Source organism: Choloepus didactylus, chromosome 21 (assembly GCF_015220235.1).
Source record: "Choloepus didactylus isolate mChoDid1 chromosome 21, mChoDid1.pri, whole genome shotgun sequence".
In the NCBI taxonomy this organism is placed as follows: domain Eukaryota; kingdom Metazoa; phylum Chordata; class Mammalia; order Pilosa; family Megalonychidae; genus Choloepus; species Choloepus didactylus.
In genome coordinates, this window is record NC_051327.1 from 26,096,195 (window position 1) to 26,120,680 (window position 24,486).

General features: G+C 63.3%; 1 long non-coding RNA gene across 2 annotated transcripts; it reads right to left on the bottom strand.

The window, feature by feature from the left end:
• Positions 1 to 15,018: 15,018 nt before the first annotated feature.
• Positions 15,019 to 18,346, bottom strand: LOC119517426. Of its 2 annotated transcripts, XR_005213524.1 has the most exons (4): positions 18,215 to 18,346; positions 17,437 to 17,559; positions 16,846 to 17,036; positions 15,019 to 15,186 (listed from the first exon to the last, which is right to left on the bottom strand). It is a non-coding gene; the product is annotated as an uncharacterized LOC119517426 (long non-coding RNA). The 2 variants fall into 2 exon arrangements; XR_005213525.1 differs by lacking the exon at positions 16,846 to 17,036.
• Positions 18,347 to 24,486: the final 6,140 nt, after the last annotated feature.

Genomic DNA, 24,486 nt, shown 5'->3' on the forward strand with positions numbered 1-24,486 from the left:
TCACCGCCAGGGGGCGGCAGAGCCCCATGCAGCCCCCTGCGCCGAGCAGCTCCGTGTCCCCGGTAAGGAAACTGAGGCCGGCGCGGCGGAGCGCACGGGGGCCCCGCGGGAGGGTGTAGGGAAGTGGGGGACCCGCTGGGCGCCCCCGTCGCCGCCGCGCCCCGTGACTGCCGGGAGCGCCTGGGCAGGGCGGGCCGACGGGGTCCGTGCTCCCTGCTCGCCCCCCAGCCTGCGCCAGCAGCCCCCGCAGCACCCTGTCCCTGGGGAGCAGGGGACCCACAAGTGCCCATTCTTCCAGGAGACGTGCAGGGGTGAACGGGGCACAGCGCTGACCCCACCCCAGTCGGGAAGCAGGGCGGCCCCAGGTCCCACCAACCTTGGCGAGATGGGCAAGGGGACCCTGCTCCAGAGAAGGTTCCGGATCTTGCCCAAGGGCACTTGGCTGCTGAGGGGTCCAGCTAGGGACACCCCGGGCTCTCCAGTGCCCTCCTGCCTGTGCATACAGCAGGTGCTCAATGCATGTCAGTGCCTTGTTCTCCCCATGCGTGGGCCTGGAGCCAGTGCGGTCCACCAGGCAGCTCTTGGTGCGTGGAGGGTCTGGGGGGCTGTGCTCCAGGCTGCCCCCCACAAACTCGCAGCCCCTGGAGCCCCGTGGGTGGGGGCCGGGGAACGAGAGCGGGATTGGAGAACATTCCAGGAGGGGGCTGAGGGGCGGCCGGGCCAGGCCTGGGCTCCAGGAGGTGACTCCAGCCCTCCCAGGACATGGGGCTGCCTCGGGGTCTGTGGAGAGGAGAGGAGCAGGGACCCCTGCCCACCCCCTTGGGAGGCCCATGCCGGGCGGGATCTGGCTCCCCAGCCTCGCCTTCCGTTGCCCCCTCACCCTCTGCTCCAGCCCTCCTGGCCGCCAGCAAAGCTGCCTCCTGCTCCCGCCCCAGGGCCTTTGTACCTGCCACTCCCGCCCCACAGATCTCTGCCCACCGCCCCCTCCTCAAGAGGCCCCGCCCGAGCCCCACCCCGTGCCAGGGTCCACGGGCCCCACGGGCAGGGTCCCCAAGAGCGGCTCGCCGTGGAGACCCCATTAGAAGCTGCCTTGCGCTCCCACCAGCACCCCCAGGACGGCCCCGAGGGGACCTGGAATTAGGGCGCAGTAATTGGGGGGTGGGCGGCAGTGGGGGGACACCTCAGGCTTCATTTGGGCTCCCCCACCCTCGGGGCCCCTTGGCCCTGCAGTCCCCACGGGCGCTGCCAGCCCCCTCTCCCCGCCCCCGCTCCTGGATGGGAGGTCAAAGGTGTGTGCACACAAAAAAGGGGGGGCTTGGCCCCCCGTGGTCATCCTTCCCCTTCCCATTCCAGAGGGGGGAGCTGAGGCCAGACACGGAAGGGGTTCCCTGGCCACACAGCCGGCCAGGGCGGAGGCCGGGTGAGGTGGGACAGCGGCTGTCCTTGGCTGGGGCAGAGAGCAGGGGGTCTGAGGAGGCGGGGGAAGGGGGAGAGCCCCCTAGGAAGGCCCCCACCCCCTTGCACCATGCTGTGGGCCATGTGAGCCCTTCCAGAAAGCTCTATGCACGGCTCTGTCTCTTTGACAAGAGGGGAAACTGAGTCTTGGAGGAGGCTCATGCCGGGGAGTGCGCTGGCCTTGGTTCCAGCTTCCTTGGCCCCCATGGGGGCCAGGATGCCCCCCAAGAGGATGCCCAGGAGGGACCCCAGGACAGGACCCCCAAGCAGAACCCTGTGTAGCCCCGTGTCCCTATCCGGGCACCAGGCCGAGGTGGGGGTGGCCGTGCGCTCGGGGCAGCTGTGTTCCCTGGAGGCAGCACACCCCAGCAGGAGGGGCACAGCCAGGGCAGGGCACCCGGCAGGGTCCCGGCCCCTCGTCCCAGCAGGCGTGGGCTGCAGAAGTTGCCCTGTGGCACGCTGCCCTTTGTGGGCTGGCACCTCCCTCTCCCTGTGACTGCTGTGGCTCCCACACACCACGAGTCTGGGGCTCTGACTCCCGGCCCCTCCTGCCTGGTGCCCCTGCCCAGCGCCAACTTCCCAGGGTTCCTGGGGCTCCTCCCAGCACAGGCCTTTGACCAGGTGGCGGCAGGTCCCAAGAGCCGGTCCAGCTAGGTGTCCCCCTCGGGCTGTGTCGTCCCGGGCTGGGGTCTTGAAGTCTGCACTAACGAGGTGGCCCAGGTGGCCCCATGACACCGATGCAGGTGGGCTGAGCGACCCTGAAACTGCTAAAGAAGATCGGTGGTCACACACACACCCACCCTGCAGCTGGCCCTCACCGTGTGGAGGACGCTGGGATGCCAGCCAGTCGAAACTACAATGTCGGAACATCTCATCTCATCACAAATTGAAATTATATCACTTTCCTCTTTTCTTAAATTAAAAAGCTAAAACCTTTTACTTTGCTCTCATATGGTCGTGTAAAACTTAATCAGTGGCTTTAACAACATTATTTTTCAATATGGGCCATTTCGATTCTCATTTATCTACAAGGGACAGCATCCTGGAAGGGGGTGATGGGGTCTGTGCGCCTGGTGCGGTGGGGTGGCTGGTCCCTGGGGGGCCTCCACCGGGCTTTCCCTCCCCTGGGGGGCTCCAGGGCCTGGGGTCCAGGGCTCGGGCTCCGGGAGGGCCACGAGCTGGTGCAGGCTCCATCTGGGCCTCTCGGGGAGGGTGGTTTCGAGTGGCTGCCGTGTACAATAAATGAGTTATTTTTCAGTGTGTTCAAAGCTGTGCAGACATCACCGTAGGCGATTTTGGGACATTTCCTCACCCCCAGAAGACACCCTGTGCCCTTTGTCCCTCGCCCCCAAGTCCTGCCCCTCCCGAGCAACCACAGCCTGCCCTCCGCCTCTGGTTTGCCCGTCCTGGGCTTCCCATAGAAGTGGAATCACACTATCTGTGATCGCCCGTGCCCAGCCTCTTCCGGTCGCGTGGCCTCGTCGCGGGTCATCCGTGCAGCAGTGTGGACCAGCACGGCTTCCTCCTGGGCCGTGTCCACAGTGTGCGTGCTCCACGTTCCGTGGCTCGGCCTCACAGAGGGCACTCGGATGGCGTCCAGCTCTGGCGATGGCGGACGGTGCTGGTGAACACGTCTACGCGTTTTGTGTCGTGTTTACATTTTAATGCTTGAAGCATCGATGCGTTGAGCATTCACAGCAGAGGCAAAAGCACGAGGAGGTGGTCACGTGCATGCTGGGCGAGCTGAAGACCAGCGAGGGGTGGGGGCCCAGCCCACGGACCCCCCACCAGGGGCCACAGGGGCCGAGGCCCGAGCCCTGGACCCGGCCGTGCCCCGGGGTCACCGAGCACAGAGCGAAGAAGTGGCCACAGACGGGAACAGCCGGGCCCCCTCGTGCCCAGGGCTGTGGGTGGGTCCCACGGTCCTCGGGAGGACACGGGCATCTTGGGCCACTTTTACATCGGGAAAGCAGAACCTCCAACGCCGTGCCGTCCAGCGTGGCAGCCACAAGGGCCACCGAGCGAGCGCTGGAAACGTGGCCAGTCGGGCTGAGATGTGGAGAGTGTAAAACACACACCGGGTTTCCAAAACCCACCTCAGAGAAGGAAACCACCTCGTTGCTGTTTTATGTTGCTTACGTGTTGACGTGATAATATTTTAGATATATTGGGCTCCATAAAATATTCTATTAAAATTTATTTCACCCTCTTCTTTCACTTATCCTTTTTTTAACGTGGCTGCTGGACCATTTGAAGTTATGCGTCTGGCTTGTGTTTGCAGTGGGTGCCCTATTTTGCGTTGAAGTGGTTTGTCGTTGTCCACGTAGGCCCCCCGTGTCACCCCTCATGACCCTCTGGGCGGGGGAGCCCCCACGCCAGGCCACCGTATGTCTGGCCTGCGCGTCTCCCACAGCTTCCCACAATCTGCCCAAGGGAGGGTCTCCGTGTCCCCCTGGGGGCTCCCCATGATCTCAGGGATTAGTGCAGCCTCCCCCCGAGACCCTCCCCGACCCTGCTGCTGCTCCCGGGAGACTTGGCTCCATGGAGGCGAGCTGTGTCGTCAGGCCACTCTCACCCTGACCCTTCTCGGCCCTTGCTGGCCTGCAGGGCCTTCGGGTTTTAGCCACACGGCCGCAGTGGACGGCAATGGCCGCCTCTGTCCCGGCCGCCAGGTCTGCAGCTAAAGTTGGGGGACAGGCGACGGCTCGCCCAGACCAGAGGCCCCCTCCAGCCCCATGCAAAGGCCACGACCCTCCTGGGCTCCGACTCCTGTGGGTGAGACAAGGACACACCTGGGGTGAGCGAGTCGCTCGGGGTGGGGGCGGGCGGCAGCGTCGGGAGCCCGTGGCCGCGGAGCAATGGAGATTGAAATCCCGAATCAGGAGTCGTGGGACGGCTCCCTGCAGGGCTACAGGGGAGGCTCTTCCAGCGGCGGCTCTGGGCCGTCCTCATGCCCTTGGCTTGTGGCCGCGTCCCTCGGGTCCCTGGCTCGTCTCCCCGTGGTCGTCCTCCTCGCCCTGTGTCCCTCTCCTCTGTGAGGACACTGGTCCCGGCTGAGGGCCCACTGGCTGCGGCACGGCCTCGTCTTCACTCGGTTACACTGCAAAGGCCTCATTCCAAATCAGGCCCAACCCGGGGTTCTGAGAGCAAGGGGGTTTGGGGGACACGATTCGACCCAGTCCATGAGGGATAGTAATCCCTTTTGGTTTAAGACACTTTTATGAGGTTTTCTGATATTTGCAGATGGACGTGTCCTACCTGGGGCAGGATTTGCTTCCGGGAGTGGGGTGCTACAGCCACAGGACCCCAGAATGCGGAGTTCGCTAAACGAAGGCGGCAGAGCACGGCCAGGGAGGCCCTGGTCCCCGTCGGGCAGGTGGAACCTCGTGAACAGATTCACGGCCACTGACTGTCCCCCGGGGCTGGACCGTGTAACCGCCAAGCTGGGGAACAGTAGAAATGTGCCCAGGATGTCAGGAGACGCCATCCGCGCTGCGGCTTTCAGGAGAGGCTCGCAGGAGAGATGTGAGTTTGGATTGAAGGAGGCCGATCTGAAAGTGGAGGCAAGAAGTCAGGGCTTTGCTAAGACAGCAGAAGCCAGACAGCAAACCGAGTGAGCGTCTGGAAGCAGGAGGCTTGCAGGGTGGGGAGCACGTGCTCGGGCCCCAGGCCAGGGCCAGGCAGGGGGGACCTGAAGGGAGGGGCTCGGGGGGCAGCCACGGAGAGAACAACATGATGGTGGAAGACGGGGCCTCGGCTCAAGGCGCACGGTGCCCTGGCAGCCAGGCAGGGACCACAGGGGAGCCGCAGACCAGGAGGGAGGACACGGATCGGGGTGGGACACAGGCCACGAGGGGGACGCAGGCCAGGAGGGGGAACACGGACCGGCTTCTGACCGCCCGTGGTCACCCGACCCTGGCCCACAGTCACACAGACGCTTCTGTGCCGCTTGGCCTCCCGAGCCCCCCACACCCTCCAGGCTGGCCGCCCTGCGGGACCCCCGTCCCAGGCCCTTGTTGCACTGGGGACCCCTTTTCAGGGCAGCCGCCCCGGGCTCCGTTCCTGCCCCTGCCCCTTGGGCCCCGGCCACGCACCTCCCACGTCCCTCCCAGGAGCCCTCCCAGGGGACCTGCCAGGGCCCTGCAGGCAGCCCCAGCGGTGACCCTCAGCCGGTCAAGTGGGGACAGTAAGTGACAGTCCCTGGTGCTGGGCGTGCCCTGGCTGTGCCCAGCTGTCCCCACCCAGGATCTGTGGCCTCCCTCCCTTGGGCAGGGCCTGCAGGGCCGGGGGGCTCAGCCTCCCCCTCTTCTCTGCTCTCGGGTCCACCTGGCACCTGCCACCAGGTGAGGGTCAGGTGGGGCGCTCGGGCCTTCCTGGGGGAGGGCTGCCTGCCTGGCGGCCGGCTCTGGGGTCTGCAGATGCCGCTCCCCACCCTGAAAATCAGGGCCCTGGAAGCACCACTCACCCCTCAGCTTCCCTCTGCCTTGGGGCTGGGGTGCCGGGGCCTGAGGGGTCCCCCACGCCCTCAGCTCACTTAGCTGACCTGAGCATGACCCCAGGCCAGAGCCCTTCCTGGTTCCCCCAACCCAGGACCCTCGGTGACCATCCCCGGGACCCTCTGCAGCCTCCCCGGGACCCTCGGTGACCATCCCCAGGACCCTCGCAGGCCTCCCCAGGACCCTCGGTGACCATCCCCAGGACCCTTGGCCTCTCCGGGACCCTTGGTGGCCTCTCCGGGACCCTTGTGGCCATCCCCGGGACCCTCGGTGGCCGTACCCGGGACCCTCGGTGACCATCCCCGGAACCCTCGGTGATCGTCCCCGGGACCCTCGGTGGCCTCCCTGGGACCCTCGGTGGCCTCCCCGGGACCCTCGGTGACCGTTCCCAGGACCCTCGGTGGCCTCCCCGGGACCCTCAGTGGCCGTGCCCGCGTGAGCCCGGCAGAGGCGGTGGACACCGGGCCGCCAGCAGCAGCGCTTGGCAGGGCTCCAGGCAGCGGCCAGGTAGCGGCTGGGCCTCCCTCCCCTGGACGTGGGGGGCCTCGGGGGACCCCCGTGTCACATGACCTGTCAGCTGACAAAACAGGATGACTCAGCCGGCAGCTGTCGGCCCTCTGAAATAATGACAAAAACAATTAGCAATCCAAGCAGTAGCCTTTCCTTAATTATCTCCTCCGAGTTTAATTAACTAGCTAAATTATCAGCAGTAATGTAGGCATTAATTATGTCAAATTACAGTGTAAAACTCACAAAGTGTGGAAAATGTCAATTCAGCTCGGCTCACCTGCCAAGCGGGGGTGCGGGCGGCCGAGGGGCCCCTACCTGCACACGGGTCCTGGGGTCCGGTCAGGGGCCCCAGGCTGAGGGGCCGCATCCCCGGGGCCGGGCTGTGGGCAGGCGCGGGGGCCCCGGCTGATGGGGGGCCCCACAGACACCCGGCTGGCAGCGGAGCCAGTTTGGCTCGGACGGAGGGAAAGGAGGAGGCCAGATGGCCAGGGTGCTGAATTATTAAATTATGAATATTAATACAAATCAGACACAAAAGAGGTAATAATTTTGCTGCCCTACAGAAATAATTAACATAATTTTGATAAATTACATGATAAGAGAATCTCAAAATTGAGGGAGATTTATCTTAATTAATATCTTGGACCAGCTCCGAAAGGTAAATTATTCTCTGGGGACCGGGGCAGGGCGAGCCCCGGGTGTGACACGGCCGGGCCCAGGTTCCTCTCTGTCCCCGCAGCTGGGGGTGGCAGAGCACAGGGCAAGAGGGTGTCGGGACCCCCTGGTCTGACCCAGACGCACTGGCGGTCTGAGGCAAGTGCAGCTCCCCGTGCCTCTGTTTCCCCTTCTTGACACCCAGTAAGCCGCCCAGGGCCCTTAGCTCTAAGCAGCTGGGGGTGCCCTGATTTGGGCCAAGCACCCCCACGAAGACACTCTGTGCCCTGTGACACCTGCCCACCAGGTGAGCCACACACCTGCAGATCTACCTGTGCACACCTGGCCAGGGAGGCAGGAGACCCAAGAGCTAGTCCCAGCTCTTGCCCTGGGTTTCTGGGCCTCAGTTTCCCTTTGGTGTGATGGGAGTTGGTGAGCTAAACTCTGAGGACTGTCTGCTGCCTCCCTGCTGGTGCCAGGTGGTCCCGTGCTGGGGCAGGGGCGGGGGGCACCCACGTCACCAAACCAAAACCTCTGAAGGCAGGTGGACCAGCCTCGCACAGTTGGCGCCAGGTCACCCGGGGCCCTGCCAGCCCTGGCCAGTCCTCAGACCCCAGCCGCCGGCCTGACTTTCGTGGTCTGGGACCACAGGTGTCCCACGGGGGGTGTCCACATGGCTTGTCCTGTGACATGGACACGGGACACGGGCCACAGGCCTTGTCGCACCCTCCCTCCGGCAGCTCCCATCTCACTTCCAGGCCCACGCACTCTGCCCGCAGTCCCCACCTCTTCCCCTCTCCTCTTGCCCCCCAACTCAGCTCCAGTGGTCTGGATGCCGCTGTTTCCAAACACTCCAGCGGGCTCCTGCCTCAGGGCCTTTGCACCAGCTGGCGGCTGGGCCTGGAATGTTCCTTGTGCAATAGCCACTTGGCTCTCTGGACTTCCTCCCCTCTCCAGTCCTCAGTGAGGCATCCCTGAGCTCCATGGCCTCCCCACCCCTCTTCCTCACTTCCCCTCACCCGTGGTCACCTCCGGGCCTGGCACTGTACACTTGCACACTTGTTTGTCATCAACCTTCCCCACGAGGGCAGGGCCCTGAGCTGCCCTGGTCCCTGCCGGGCCCCAGGCCTGAGAGACACCTGACATACGCCAGGTGCTCGACACAGTGTTGCTGAGTTGACGAGCACGCAGGCCTGCACGCTCCGTCCTCATGCTGTATGCCTGTCCCTCCGGAAGCTTCTAGACCCGGGGCTCTGCACACACCGCGCACCACACGTGACCTCTGTGTTTCACGTCCCGTCACAAATGCTGAGCCCACCCACCCCTGCTCGCAGCCTCCTTGCAGCACGGACCAGCCCCTCACACCTGCTGTGTGCACCCCTCGTGGTCCGTTATACAGGGGAGGCTGACGCTCCATCTGACGACGCGCCCCTGCCTGGGACGCTTTCCCTCCGGCCTCACAGGGCTGGGCGGCGACTCCTGCAGAGGACTCGCGTGGGACGTGGGTCACGGCCCTGTCCCAGCACGCACACGTGCATTACGGGTGATGGGCACTGGCCGGCCACCCAGTGCTGACCTGGCTCAGTTACCCCCACCGGGTGGGTGCTCATGTGCGATTACACACGTGTGTGCATGGTGCACATTTGGTCATGCATGTGTGTGCGCTTCAGGATGAAACGGAGAGAAAATGACAGGTGCTCATTGTCCCTGAGCCACTCTGCAAGGCCCTCTCTGCTCCCTGGGCCTTGGTTTCCCTGCCTGCACATGGTCTGTCCCCGTCCGTAAGGCAGGATCAGGGTCCCTGGACCGCCTGCTCCCCAGACCGGAAGCCGGGTGGGTGGGAGGGGGCCAGGCTCCACGTGAAGTCAGAGGGGCGGGGCGTCCTGGGCCCTGGGGATTGGCCAGTCTCCATGTGACATCAGAGGGGCGGGGCGTGACAGGCCCTGGGGATTGGCCAGTCTCCATGTGACATCAGAGGGGCGGGGTGTGACGGGCCCTGGGGATTGGCTGGACTCTGTGTGACGTCAGAGGGGCGGGGCGGGTGGTGGGGGCGGGTCCTCGTCCACCTTGTCTCTGGGAGAGAGTTCTGAAGCCTCTGGGGGTGCCAAGCAGGGGTGACATTAGATCTGGGTTTGTTTTCTCTTAAATGCCCGACCAGGAAACCCTCCCAGCCTGCAGGGGAGCAGACAGAGGCGTCACAGCGTTACAGCGCCCGTGCCCCTGCCACATGTCACCCACCCCCTGCCCACTCCTGCTCTTTTAAGTCTGGGTTTACAGAAAGGCTGCAGGTGGCACAGGTTCTCACGGGGTCACCGGATGCCTTTGTCACGCTGAGGAAGCGGCCGCCCCACGGCCTTCCCACGGTGCCACGCGCTTCCCCCAGGCCGCTCGCCGGTCCAAGAGCCCCTGGGGGCCCCGCGTCACCTCGGCTCCCCGCAGCGGAGGCCCCACGGGGCGGTGGCCGTCCTCCGATCTCTCCAGCGGAGGGGATGGCTGCCCAGGCGTTGGGTGGCTGGGCCCTCGGTGTGGGTCTGTCTGAGGCTTTTCTCATGGATAGGCTGGGTTCTGGGTTCAGGGGAGGAAGACCCCAGAGGCGGGTGCCCTGGTCACCCCATCAGCACGTCTGGGCTGGGAAAGGTGAGCCTGGCTGCCGGGCCCTGGACGCGAGGGGGCAGGAGCAGTGGCTGGGGATGGGGGCACAGGCGGCTAGGCTGGGGCAAGGCGGGGGCTGAGCACTGAGCGTGTTAAGGGACAGGAGGGACAGGGCGTGGGTGTGGGAGGGGAGGTGGGGAGGTGGGACAGCGGGGTGGGGGTGCAGAAGGAGGAGCGGGCAGGGCTGTGGGCCGGGGCAGGGGCCGAGGCTGGGCCCCCCACTGTCTGAGGGCTCAGGGTGTCGCGTGGTGAGGAGGTAAACCTGGGGCCTGTCGTCCTTGTCATTAACTCATCAGGCACTGCGCTGGGCTGCCTCACGGTGCCGAAGGCTTTAATTGCAAACACGTATGTGAGGATGAGCGTTCATTACCTTGGGCCGGGGCAGGAGCCACGGACCTCAGGCCACCACCCCCTGCTTCCGAGCCCCTCGAGTCTGGCTGGAGTCATGAGGGGGCTCTGGAGAGCCAGGCGGTCAGGCGGGACTGAGGCCACTGGGGCCTGACATGCAGGGCGGAAAGGAGGGACAGCAGGAGATGCAGGGGCAGGGGTCCCGACACCCCCTCTCTGCACCGTACCTGAGCCCAGGGCCCCCCTCTGGGGTCTCTGAGGGTCTGCGTGTCCCTGGTGTGCCGACACCTTAGAGGCCTCCATCGGGGGAGAGGTGCCTGGGTTTCGCCGAGAGCTTACTGCGTGACCCTGTGCAGTCACTCCCTGCCTCCAGCCTCAGTTTCCTCATCTATAAAATGAGCTCCCAGCAGGCTTTAGAGCAGCCCGTCCCCACCAGGTGATGGCAGGTGCTGGCACTTCGTCCTGGTTTCATTTCCGCTCTCAGCCATGTCTCCTTCCTTCCCTCCCTCCCTACAACAATCGCGGGGTGATCTGAGGGGTTACAGCGGACATGCAGCCTCTGACCACACAAAAGCAAGGACGTGACTTAGCTCAGCAGATGCTTCTGCCCGAGTCAGGGTGGGTGGGCAGGTGTGAGCCCGGACACTCCTGTGTGTGTGTGTGTGTGTGTGTGTGTGTGCAGGGCTCAGGGTGTTGGGTGGCATCATGGCCAGCTCTGAGCCTCAGGCCTCCTCACCCTGGGGACTGAACTGCCGGGTTGGGGTCTGGCACCCCTCCCCACCCGCTGTGTCCGTGTCCCTGGGGGGTGTGAAATCCCAAGCGTCTGTGAAGTGCCTGGGCCTCCTCAAGGGGCCCCAGAATCCACACTCAGGCCAGGCCAGTGCATGACTCGGGATCCCTGACCTGAGGACGGGGTGCGGTTAACTCAATTCTCCTGGGTGGGGACACCAGCTGCCTCTCCTTGCCCCAGTTTTCCAATCTGTGCAGTGGCCCTGCTTGGGCCCCTGGCCAGCCTCAGTGGTGGGGAGGACGGGACGAAATAACGGCAACTCAGCTGCGGCACCTGCCCATGGGCGGCCTCCGAGAGCCTGCTGGGAGCTGCAGGCGGCCCCGCATTTTCCAGATGAGGATAACGAGGCCCAGAGCAGTGAGGGGCTGTGTCCCAGGCCACACAGCCAGTCGGAGGCACACTGGGTATGAACGCAGCTGTGTGTGGAGGTCCGGGGGCCCACGGTGGCTGGTGGGTGGGATCAGGAGAGGAGGGGCCTGGGGGCCCAGGAGGGGAGGGTCCAGGCAGAGGAGGGGTCCTATTCACTGGAGCCAGGGCCCCTCCTCCTGGTCCCGGGGCCCCCCGCCTGGGATTGACCCCCCCAGGTGCAGCCTGAGCTTAGTGTCTGCCATGGAGCTTGGCAGAGCTCTCCACAGCAGCAGCGTCTGCCCGGCTCGGCCGGCGGCTCCTGCCGGGTTGGCACCAGGGCCAACACCATCTGTCCCTGGCAGCCCCAGCCCCTCGGAGGGAGGTCTCAGGGCAGGTTGGGGTGGGGGTGGGGGATGTGGGCAGCAGCAGGCAGAGGCCCTCAGGGAGCTGCCCCCGGCTCCGAGGTGCTCAGAGCGGCCCGGCAGTGACAGTTACAGGAGCTGAGGGGGGAGGGGCACGCAGGGCTGGGCAGGGCGACCCCCCATGCCGAGCCCCCAGCCCGTGCACCAGCTCAGCCATTCCTGGATTCCTGGATTCCTGCACTTCTGGGAGAGGCAGCACCTGAGAAGTTATCCTAGCCCCTCCCTCCGACAGGCACACCTTGTACAGATGGGGAAACTGAGGCCCATGGAGGGTTGGGACTTGCTGAAGGCCTCTCAGTGAGGCTGCAGCTCCACCCAGGGCCCTGCTGGGTCACTCCCTAGGTGGAGGCAGGACTGGGAGCCTCTGGGTGAAACGGGGGCCGGCGTTCCTGTTGCAAAGGGCAGGGTCAAATGAGCCACAGCCATGAGCTTCCTAGGAGTGGGGCCGCATAGCCGCCGCCCAGTTGCCCAGCTTCTGTCTGCCTCGGTTTCCTCATCTGTAGAATGGAGCCGATTAGCCGCACCTGCGCCCAGGGCTGCTGGAGGACCACGTGGCCCAGGAAGGGCTCTTGTGCTCCGGCGATGCGCTTCCCCCTCGCCGGGTGGGTCAGGGTCGGGCACCTGCGTCCTCACCCTCCCGACCCGGGCCGGGCAGCGGGGCTCGGGTGGGGGGATGCGGGTGTGGGGAGGCCGGGGGCGGGGTCTCGGTCTCCCGGGGCGGGGCCTCGGCCTCTCGGGGCGGGGCCTTGGTCTCTCGGGGGCGGGGCCTCGTCTCCCGGGGGCGGGGCCTCGTCTCTCGGGGGCGGGTCCGCGGCCTCTCGGGGCGGGGCCTTGGTCTCTCGGGGGCGGGGCCTCGTCTCTCGGGGGCGGGTCCGCGGCCTCTCGGGGCGGGGTCTTGGTCTCTCGGGGGCGGGGCCTCGTCTCCCGGGGGGCGGGGCCTCGTCTCTCGGGGGCGGGTCCGCGGCCTCTCGGGGCGGGGCCTTGGTCTCTCGGGGGCGGGGCCTCGTCTCCCGGGGGCGGGGCCTCGTCTCTCGGGGGCGGGTCCGCGGCGGCGGGGGCGCGCGGCCGGCAGGCGGCGCTGCGGCGTTTGCGAAGCCGCGCGGGGCGGGGAGCGGAGGCCGGGCCCGGGGGTTGCGGGCGCCGCGCGTGCACCCCGACACCCCAGAGGCGCGCGCACCGAGTCCACGCGCGCACAGGGGCCCCCGCGCGGTGCCTCCCGCCGGCCCGCGCCCCGCACTCAGCGGGCCTCTGGTTTCATGTCTTCTCAAGCTCGGGGGCACACTCGGGGTGGGGGGCACCTCGGGTGGGGGTAGCCTCCTCCCCGCCCCAAGACGCGAAAGTGCGGCCCGGCCCGGGGCCTTCCCCCAGGTAACGCCCGCGATTAGCCCCCAGCCCCTGCGGGCCGAGCTGGGCTCCCCTGGAGTGTGGCGTGGAGAACAGCGGCTCCCCGGGCTCCCCGCAGGGCGCTTGGAGGGTCTCCCTCTCTCTAATGCGCTGGGCAAGCTGCCCGGGGGCGCCAGAGCTCCCCAGGGGGGAACTGAGGTGGGAGCAGGGCGGGAACTTGCCAAGGTCAGCCAGGTGGAGGCAGGACCCAAGAGCTGCCCTGGGCAGCCAGGTGACCTCGACGGACGTCCATTACTCCTCAGCCTGGCCTCTTGGGCCCACTGGGACTTAACTGGGTCCCTTATGAGCGTGTGGTCTGGAGGGTGGGAAGGACCACACTGCCACCAACCCCCATGTGTCAGGGGCAAGCTGTGACCTCTCAGGGCCTCGGTTTCCCTGTCTGTCTAGTGGGGATGACCATCCTCAGCCAGGACTGGGTCTAGGTGTCGTTTCTGGTGGGAGCCAATGTCCCCATGGTCAATCCCGCAGCCAGCTTCCCCAGATGTGGGTTTTTCTGGCATCCATTGACTGATCAGAAACAGCCTGGAGCTCCGGTGTCAACCTACCCATCCTCACGGAGTGCCAGGGACCCCGACTTCCCCATCCATGCAGCGGGGTGACTGTACAAGAAGGGGCCCAGACACACCAGGGAAGGGCTGTCGAGACAGGAGTCACTTGCCCAGGGTGGCCTCAGACATGCACGTGTGTGTACATGTGTGTGTGTGAGTGCACATGTGCGTGTGTACACGTAAGAGTGCACCTGTGTGTGTGGCGTGAGTGCGTGTGCTCACATTGTGTGTGCACAAGTGCATGTGTGCATGTGTGTACATGTGCATGTGTGCATGTGTGAGCACACCTGTGCACATGAGTGTGCATGTGTGTGTGAGTGCACTGTGCATGTGTACATGTACGAGTGCGCCTGTGTGTGTGGCTTGAGTGTGTGCTCGCATGTATGTGGGCGCACGAGTGCATGTGTGTGTGCATGTGCACGTGTGCATGTGTGAGCACACATATGTGCACATGAGTGTGCATGAGGGCACGTGTGTGCATGTGTTTGCACACACAGAAACTTGCTGCTGTGACATGGCCCCCTGATGAAGAGGCTTCCTGGTCCGTGCATGGAGGCCAGCGGAGCCCCCTGCAGACGTGAGCACCCTGCCCGCCCCCACGCCCCCCAACGGCAGGGTCGGCTGCGTGCACTGTCTGCTCCGCAGAATTGTTCCAATGCCCCAGACACGCAGAGAACACTCCTTAATTAGCTTCAGCAGAACTGACACACAAACAAAAGATAGCACCAGCCAGCCCACGGCCCTTGCTGCAGCGTTTGCAGATCAGAGAACATTTTGGGGGCCAAGAGGCTGTGCGAGTGGCAGGTTGTTACTTTACAAGTTGAGGCTGTGGGGTGGGAGTCCGGGTGGCTGGGGGCCTGGGGTGCAGGCAGGGGGGCTGGTGGGGTCAGAGCGGAGGGTCAGGCTGGGAAGGGGTCGGGAGGAAGGCTGGGTGGCCCAGCAAGGCGCAGGTCAGTGACACTATTCCTGCGGAGATGTCACCCGGCCTCAGGCAGTGCTGCCTACTCTGGGGTGTTTTCTTTCTCTCTCTTTTGATATTTTACTGCTTAAAACTTTAAAAAGTAACAGCTTTAATGACAGAATTCACACACTGCACAATTCACACTTTTAAAGAGTACAGTTGAGCTTTTGGTGTATTCACAGAATTGCACACCCATCACCACCACCTAAGTCCAGAACATTTCCACGACGAGCCCGCACCCCTTAGCAGTCGCCCCCTCGCCCCCAAGCCCCAGGCCCCCCCAGTCTGCGCTCCTTCCCCATGGAATCACCTGTCTGCACGTGTCGGGGAAATGGGCCCATTTGCGTCTGGCTGCTCTCTCCATGCCGTGTCCCTGACGTTCAGCCGCGTGGCCGCGTGTATCAGAGCGCGGCGCCTTCTCATGGCTGAGCAACATTCCATCGGACGGACACAGCTCCTCCGTCCACCCGTCACCCGTTGGCAGGTGCTTCGGCTGCTTCTACCCTTTGGCTCCTGTGAGTAATTCGCTAAGAACACGCGTGTAAAGACTTTTGTGCAGACACGTGTTTTCAGTTCTCTTGGTGTACACCTAGACGTGCTTAAAACATTATAGAAGAAAAAGTAATGCAAGGACATGGTCCGCGGTGAACAGCTTTGCACACGTCTTGGCCCCATGCACATGCCCGTGATGGAGGTGAAACGGCAGGAATGAACAGTGTGCATGGTTTTAGAGCCCGTACCCCACCGTACCAGTGGGGAAACTGAGGCCTGGAGAGGGCAGGCCCTTGTCCAGGGGCACTGGGAGTGCAGATGTGCCCTGAGCCCCAATGTATCGCCCCACATTTGGCCCCGACACAACAGGGGCTGCCCTGCACCCCCGCCCCCTCATCTGCCTACAGGCGAACTCACTGCTGTCCTGTCATTGTCACCCACTCGGATCTGGCATCCTGGGAGCTTGTGCTGGGAGCCAAGACGGACCCCGCGGAGCAAGCTATCCGTGCCCAGGATGTCCCCACCAGGACCTCGCGTCAACCTCACACCAGCCCTCGGAGGCTGAGGACCCAAGGATCAGAGAGGCCAGGCAACTTGCTAGGGGTCCCACAGCAGCCGGGACTGGAGCCCACTCACCTGCCCCATGACCCTCCCCGTGCCTCAGTTGGCCCAGGTGTCCGCTGGCCTGAGCCACCTGGAGGCCCTGCTCCTAGCAGGGCTGGAAAGTTCTGTGTCCTGACCCCCAGCAGAGCTGTCAGGGGAGCACGGCCCCAGGGCTGGGAAGGGGAAACTGTGGTTGCTTAAAAGCAACGGCCTCCAATGTATTCAATTATATGTAATTTATATAATGGTGGCTGGAGTTTCCAGCCGAAAGATAATAATAACAATAATCGCATGACTTTCCTTCTAGGGCCCCAGAGACAAATTAAAATAATGTCAAGTAAGTTCCTAATTGGAGTGGGCTGCGGGAGCCTGGGGGCCTCCGGGTGTGCCCCCCCCAGCCGGGCCCGCGCCCCTGACCCCCCACCCCCAAGCTGGCGTGTGCACTTGTCCCCGTGCCCTGGTGTGCACCTGCGTGTCACAGCCGATGCCCCAAGGCCGCCCCAGTGACAGCGGCCTCTGGCCCCTGCAGCCGTGACAGGCTGGGCACTGAGGACAGGGGCCTGCAGTGGCCACCGCGTGCACCCACCGGCCTCGAGAACACTGGGACAGGTCCGGCGCCCCCCCTCCAGCCCCAGCCCCTGCGGCTGCACCCCGCCTCCCCCACTGGCCTCGGGGACTCACCCCACACCCCGCTCGGGGAGTGGAAAGCTCATCAGAGCATTTGCTTAAGCAAAACAATTTTTTTTCCTGCTGGGAAATAAAATCCTGTAACAACATCTAAAGGTAGATGCCCCAGCACACGAGGACGGGAGGTCGAGGGGCCTTGGACGGACCCTGCGGTCCCGAGCACCCCCCGAGCCCCCTCCCCGTCTGTGCACGTGGAAACTGGGACCTGCTGGTGGCTGCGAAGAGGGGCCCGGGGCTGCCCGCAGGCTTATCCAGCCCGGATCCCCAATTTTCTTCCTTAAACACACAGCCTGGACCTCACCATTTTGCAGATGGAAACACTGAGAGGGAAGCAGTTCAGCCATTCCTCAGACAGTGGGACAAACCCGGCCACCCCACCCCTGGACTAGACCCCGAGACTGGGCAGGGACTCAGTGGCCCCTGTCCCCAGTGTCCATCAACAGGCAGTGGACATGCAAAACGTGGCCGTCCCTACCAGGGAACTTGTTACTCGGCCGTAAGCAGGACTGGAACCCTGACATGGGGGAGCCCCGAAGCCGGCACACGAGGGAGAGAAGCCAGACACGAAGGCCGAGGGGCTCAGGGTTCCTCCTGAAGTGCCGGGGCCCGGCGGGTTCCTGGGGACAGGCAGAGCGGCAGGTCCCAGGCTCCGTGGGGACAGAGCTTCTGTTCGGGGTGGGGGGAGAAATTTTGGTGACAGACGGTGGCGACAGCGGCACATCGTGAATGTAGCTAATGCCACTGAAATGTAACTTAAAATGGGAAATTCTGTGGCATATGTGTATGTTACCACAAGAAAAAAAATTAAATGTCAACCCCAAGGGGAGACCCAGTGGGCTTCAGAGCTGGCCCCAGCTTTCAAGGAGTCCCAGTGGGGTGTCCGGCAGCCCCCACCTCACGGGACTCTGAGGTCCCACGTGCCCCACATGGAGGATGCCCAGGCTTGGGGGGTTCAGTGTGGCTCTGGTGGTCCCTTCCTGCCACAGGACACCTGTGCACCCCGACTTCCCCATGAACCCCAAAGCTGCCCCCCCGAGGGGCTCGCCTCTGACTTCCGCCCTCTCACTTGGCCTGGGGTCCCTCGGTGCCCGGGCTCCCGTCACAGGGTCCAACGCTCATCTCTGTCATCTCAGGGCCGGTGGCCTGGGGGTCCCCAGGTGCTCACCACAAGGGGGGCAGCGTGTGGCCACTGGGCGCACGAGGGGCAGCAACAGGCATTTAGTGTCAACAAGGACGGAAAAAGAAATATTTTCAAATGAATAAAAAAGTCAACAGACGGATGAATGTATTACAGAACGGATAAATACAGAGAAACAAGGAAGGGGGGGCTGGAGGCTGATGGGGAGCTCTGGGGATCCCCCTCTGTTGGGGAGGGGCTTTCTCATGGGGACCGCCCGAGAGACTGCCTGGGGGGGGGCATCCCTCAGCTCCCCCCTTCTCTCCTGAATCAATTACCCGGATTCTGATCCAAACAGGAAATACCCTCCATCTGGGAGCTGCACTGAGGAGGGGAGGCTGGGGGAGGCCCGGGCCCGGGGGGCAGCTCCTCGCGGTCAGCAGTGACCATTGCAGTCCCAGGTTCTGGTCCGGGGCCGGGGGTCCCGCTCAGCCCAGCCAGGCGGGCTGTGCACCCATTTTGCAGAGGGGCCTGGAGAGGGGAGGCCTCCCCTGAGATGGAGCAGCCTGGGGCACACGTTGGGTCTGAAGCCCCGCTGGCCTGGGGCGATGGGTGGGTGGCCCCTCCCCCAGGACCCCCAGCCCTGCCCTCCACCCACCTGGCTCCCTTGCCCCCTCCCCACCGCCTCCTGCGCCGCCTCCAGCTGCAATTATAGCTTATCAGGTACCTGAGCCTCAGAAGCTGCTGGAAGCTCCCCGCCCAGTGGGAGATTGGCCAGGCTGGGCAGTCAGCTTTTTAGTTGCAATTCGGATATTCTGATGCGAGCAATAAACAGCTCCCCCTGCCCCCTCCTTCCTCCTCTTTCTCCCTTGCCTTCCTCCTCCCCACCACGTCTTCCTTTCCCTTCCTTGCTCCTCCTTCTCCTCCTCCTCCTGCACCTGGGCCAAACCCCTCCTGGCAGATCCAGTGGGGCCTGGGGGAGCACCCGCATTGCTCTCTCCAGCCACCCAGCCTCGCCCCTGGCAGGCAGATTTGGGGCGCTGGAGCCTTGAACCCGAGATGCTTGGCCTGTTCTCCCTCAGCGGGGTTCAGGACAATGGGGAGGGCAGGGGTCCGGGCTGCTTGGGAGGCGGGGGTCCCAGCCCCCCACCCCGGGCCAGCCTGGCCCCCCCACCCCTGCCCGGCACGAGCGCGTCCGTGTGTCTGCGCGTGCTCGCGCCTGTTTGTAATTAAGCAGTTAATTGCACCGGGTCCTTGATTAGCTTGGGGGATGGTAGTGTTCTAGCGAGATGAGGTGTTGTGTACAGTTCAGAATCATTTAGAGAAATTGGAGCTAATTTTGCTGTCTGCGCTTATTACTGCATTAATTTAATTTGGGTTGCTTTTAGCTCATTAACACATCTAATTAATTCGTTGACATTACTATTAAGATGTCTCTTTGAAATTGGCGTCTCCAGATAATCAGGATGGAGAGGCTGACACATCAGGCGGGGGCTGCCGGGAAAGCGGGAAGGGGAGGGGAAACGGGGCTGATGAATTTCCCGTCAGGGCGGCGCGAGGCGGGCGGGGCGCGGAGACAAAGGAAGGGGGAGCCCGAGAGCCCGAGGTGCCTTGGAGACCCCGGGGTGGGGCCGCGCCCTCCAGCCCCCCAGCCCCCCGCCCGGCGGTGGCTCCCACGGGGGACCCAGGGTGGCCCTGGCCCAGCCAGTGGGCGTGTCAGCTCGGCTGGGGTGTGAGGCTGGGAGTTGGGGAGCAGGAGGGGCGTCCAGAGGTCATACATGTGACCCCCTGGTTGAACAGATAGAAAAACTGAGGCCCCATGGGGGGCCTGGCCTCGCCCAAGGTCTCAGGCGGTGTCTGCGGTTGCCCAGGTGAAGTCAGGTGCAGCCCTGAGTGCGCAGTGGAGAGCTGCTGCATCCAGGGCGATTGGAGGGGTGCCCGGGGGTCCTGCACCCCACCCCTGCCCTGTGATCCATTGACCCCGCAGGTTAGCAAGGTGGGGGGCCGGAGGGCGGGGTGGGGGCCTGCACTTGGCATCTGCCAGCTTGGGGCCTCCCACTGCTCCCCCTTCCAGCCTCCCATCTTGGACAGGGAAATCCATCTGTGCTTCACAGCATATTCTTGGATGCTGCCTCCTCCAGGAAGGGCTCTGGGATTTCCCCATTGGGCCCCGGGAAGCCCCTGGGTGGAGAGCAGGTGCTGGCCAGACACTTCCTCCTTGTTGTTGGCAAAGGGGGGACGTCCCCGTCTCCTTGGGAGCAAACTCAGGACTCGGTTCTGTTCTGCTGGGGCTCCCCCAACCCCTGCCTCTGGGGACAACATGGCCCTGCAGACAGGGGGGCCCTGGGGGGTCTGAGAGGCCTGGACTGCGCAGCTTTGTCCCAGCCCCACGTGTCCCCATTTGACAGGTGGGAGACTGAGGCCTGGGAGCCACCAACCTTGTCCCCACACAGCTTTAGTCACCGTGACTCACAACTTTGCCTCCCAGCCACTAACCCTAGCCACAGACTGCTCCCTGGCACCCCACGGCCGAGGTGCCGGAGCCGGATGGGGGCCACAGCCCTGCCCGCCTCCTCCAGGCCCAGCTGGAGCTCCCGGGGCTGCCTTCTCCGTTGGCCGGGGTCACGGCCCTCGGCCTGAGAGGGGGGTGCTTCAGGACTGGACGGAGTCGGTCACGGTGGCCCTGGGTAGTGTCGGGAAGGCTTCCCAGTGATTAGCTGAGCCTCAGTTTCCCCATCTGCCAAATAGAGCTCGAAGGAGAGGGACAGTGGTCCCGGGGGACTGTCTCTTGCTTCAACTGTGTTTGGACACACAGACCGGGACCGTCCCCTCCCTTAGACCCAACGCACCCCACTGCCTGCCCGGTGGCCCCGTCTTCCCGGCCACCCTGCTTCCGGGACCAGCTGATGCCGCTTTTGTGGTGAGCTCCTGGGTCCCGCAGCCTCCAGCTCCTGGATCTGTTGGGATCACTCCGTGCGCAGAGCCCTCCGTCACTGCCAGGTGGGCCCCACCTGTGGCCTTCTGTACCCCCTCTCTCGGGCTTCTATTTCGACCGTGATGTCACGGCACTGACGGGTGAGGACACTTCTTTTGCAAGCTGGCAAAGGAGAAGCCTAGGGCACGAGCCTCTCTCGAAGAAGCAAAACCAGCGTGGCGGCCATGCACCTTCCAGGAGGGGAGTGGGGTGAACCCCCAGATGCTGTGGGGACAGACTCAGCCCTGGAGAGCCTGGGCCTGACCCTTTAGATCACGTGGCCTGAGTTCTGCCTGGGCGAGGAGGTGAAAATTGTCAAGATGATGGGGTTCCATGAAGACACCCGCAGTCTGGCAGCCGGGCTGGGTGTCTCCTTACCCCCAAGCACAACCAGGAGCCCCTGGAGGTGGGGGCCCTGTGGGGTACCCCTGTGCATTCCCGAGCCCTCCCTCCAGCCAGGAGGCAGCTTTTGAACCACCAGGTGTGGACCAGGTGTGAACAAAGCATTTTGCAGCAAAAATAAACTTAAAAAAAATATATATATATGTATGTCAAAGGAGAGTGGCCCTGAAAGGTTTGGCAGAGGCCCCTCCCGGGCCCCCCTGTCCCCACTGTCCCCGTCAAGGCCCCACTCGACCCGCAGCCACGGGTGGGGGAGGTGCGAGGTTTTGGGGGGCTGCCACAGCAAAGCACCTGAGTGGGGGGCTCAAAGCAACAGGACGTGTCCCCGCCGTTGGGGGGCTGGAAGTCTGAACCCACTGTGCCCAGGCCAGGCTCTCCGGGGCTCCAGGCAGCTCCTTCCTGCCTCCTCCAGTCCTGACAGCTCCTGGCCGCCCCAGGCCGTCTCCCCAGTGTGCAGCTGTCCGTGTCCCTTCTCTGAGAAGGATCCGGTCACGTCATGCTCCAGGAGGCCCTCATCTTACATAATTCCTTTGGAAATGGACATTTCAAACCAGGCCCCCCTCACAGCCCCAGGGCTTAGGATGTGGACGTGCCTTTTGGGGGACGCGGTTACCTGAAGGCACTGACTCAGCAAAGCCTCAGCCGATGTCCGGGACACTTTGAGCCCTGTCCACACCTTTCGCTGTGTCCCCCAGGGTCCCGTCCTCATTGCGCTCTCACCCCTCCAGGCCTTTCCTTGCATTGCTGCCTCTTCTGGAACATTCTCCCACCCGGTCAGGGGTCAGGCCCATTTCCAGAGTGACTCTGGCTGCGTTGGGTGCCCCCAGGCGCCTCCACTGTTGGACGCATCACAGCTTCTAGCATCTTCCTTTAGGACGGAGACCATCGCAAGGGCAGGGGCGGCTGCAGCCTCTCGGCCAAACGGAAACTCTGGGAGGATGACGAAGTTTGGTGATGGGTGGTGGCGGTGGCTGCACAACCTGCAAATGCAGGTAATGCCTGTGCGTTGTACACTTCAGATTTTATGACAAAATGCACGTTATCACAACTGAAAAAAAAAAAAAATAGCCCCAAGGCAGGTTGAGAGAGAGAAACCACGGAAAAGGGAAAAGTGTTTCTGAAGATGGCGAGTCACATATGAGCCACAGTGGGACGTCCAGGGTTCTCCGGAGATCCCGTGAATAATGGAAGCTGTTTCCTCGGCCCCCCAGCTCTCCTGCCAGCTGCCACTTCACCCCCAGATGTGCAAAATTCACTCTTCCTAGACTGTTCATCGTTGTTTATCTCCCTTCTTTCCTCCCTCTCTCATAAATCCGGGTTTGGTGTCGTTCTTTGACTCAGTTTACCCACTGCCTCCCTCGCACGTGAGAACAGTCTAACATCTCTGAGCAGCAGTGGCAGCTGCAGTGACCCAAGTTCCTGAGTTACCCTTTGACCCCTGTCTCCCGGAGCTGGGCAGGGCGGGGTTGGCCGTCTTCAGGCTGGGCAGGGGCTGGGGCGCCTCGGGGAGAAGCAGGGGAAACGGGGGGGCTGATGGACAGCAGAGCATGCCCTGGCCCGGCCCTGGCTGATCCACCCTCAGAACCGCGGCAGGTTGCGTCTTCTGACCCCGCTCACCACCCTGCGTAGGGAGGAAGCAGCACGGACTTGGGCGTGCCTCCTGGTTGTGGGAAGGGTCCACGAGATGCCTGTGCCCAGCGGGACCCTTGGGGGGCAGTGCCGGGTGGGGCCACACCTGCAGGGAGCCGGTCCTTCCTGCGGCCGCCGTCCTCCGGCTCCACGACCGGTGCTGCCTCCTCCTCCAAGGCTGTGTTGAGATCCGATTCGCACACCGAGCAAGCTGCCCTTCAAGGGTGCAGCTCAGTGGTTTTCAGTGTGTCCACAGAGTGTGCCACCAGCACCACCGTCTAACCGGGAAACGTTTCTTCCTCCCTCAGAGAACGCCCACCCCATCAGCGTCACTCCCGGGCCCAGCCCCAGCCCCTGCAACCACCAAGCTGCTCTCTGTCTCCACGGATTTCTCTATTCCAGATCTTCTGTGTACGTGGAGCCCTATGATACGTGGCCTTCTGTGTCCGGCCTCTTTCACTGAGCCTGATGTTTCCAGGGCTCACCCCGGTGTGGCATCAGAACCTCGTTCTCCGAGGAAGCTGGATGGATTTCCACTGTACAGACAGTGCGCCTTCTGATGGACGTCTGGGTGCTTTTCACTTTTTGGCTATTATGAGTAACGCTGCTATAAATATTCGCGTAAATGTTTCTGTGTCGACACACGTCTTCGCTCTCCTGGGCTGGGTTCTGTGGTGACCCCACACGTGGCAACCTGAGGACCTGCCGGACTCTCTCCCAGAGCGGCTGCGCCATCCGACGCCCCCACCCGCGTGCAGAGGCTCCGACCTGCCCCCACCCTCCCCGGCACTTGCTGTCTCTGTCTTTTTGGTCATGGCTGTCCTGATGGCACGAAATGGCATCTCACTGTGGTTTCGATTTGCATTTTCTAACCCTTCTTTAACTGGTGGCTGCTGTCTCCATCAGGGGCCGTTTGCAAGTCAAACTGATGGGCTGAACCTGACGAAATGAAAACGCTTGCTCAACTTTGTACTTACGGTCAAACGCTGGTTGTGCAATATTTATTTGGGTCGTTTTTGTGAACCCCTCATTGGTGAGCAAAGGGCCATAAGGAAGACGCTGAGCTGAGGACAGCTGAGGGGGTATCGGCTGACCAAGATGGGCAGAATGGCCTGGGGTGCTTGTTAGACCTGCACTTTATTTATTTATAAGCTTTGTCAGTGTAGGGTATCTCTGAAAGCCTTTGTACAAACCCTCCATGTGACTGTGGAGAGGGGATGGATCTGGGGCTGCAGACAGGGCAACGGAGACTTTTCTCTGTAAACTCTCCTCTGCTGAGAAACGTCACATAAACAAACTACTGGAGTCCCAGAAGGACCCAGGCCCTAGCGCACGGCTCAGTGAAGTTGCAGAGTGGACACCGGCAGGAGCTCCGCAGACAGAGAGTGGAGCCCGCCAGCACCCTGAAGGCCCCGTGCCCCCTCCGACCTCGTCATCTGAGGTCACTACCAGAATCATGTGGCTGTGTTCTCCTCTGTGCTGGATCCTTCCGCTCTGTTGTGCATCTGTGAGACCCACTGGCCAGTCACGTGGGCCCTCGTTCGTCCTTCTTCGCTGCTGTGTGGCTGTGTGGCCGCCTCCACATGGACAGGCCGCAGTTTACCCCACAGTTCTGTTGACGGACGTTTGCTTGTTTCTGGTTTCTGACCATTACGAGAACTTTTGCACTGGGCACTTGCTCCTTTGGGGAGAATACTTAGGCCCTTCCCTACTTTTCACATTTAAAATTCCCCAAATACATTAGCTACTCGACAAATAAATACATCGAGGCCTGTGGATGTCAAGGCCCAGGCCCCCAGCCCTGGAGGTGGGATTCTGTAGTCTGGGTCGGGGTTCCCGAAACCTGCTTCCTGGTGATCGGGTGGGTCCGGGGACTGGGGCTGGAGGCCCGAACTGCTGGGAGTGTGGCCCTGCAGGCGTGGGAGGCCCAGGAACCCGACTGGACCGGGCTACTGAAGGCCCTTTCCCGGTGGGCTCTCCGGGATCCCCTTCTC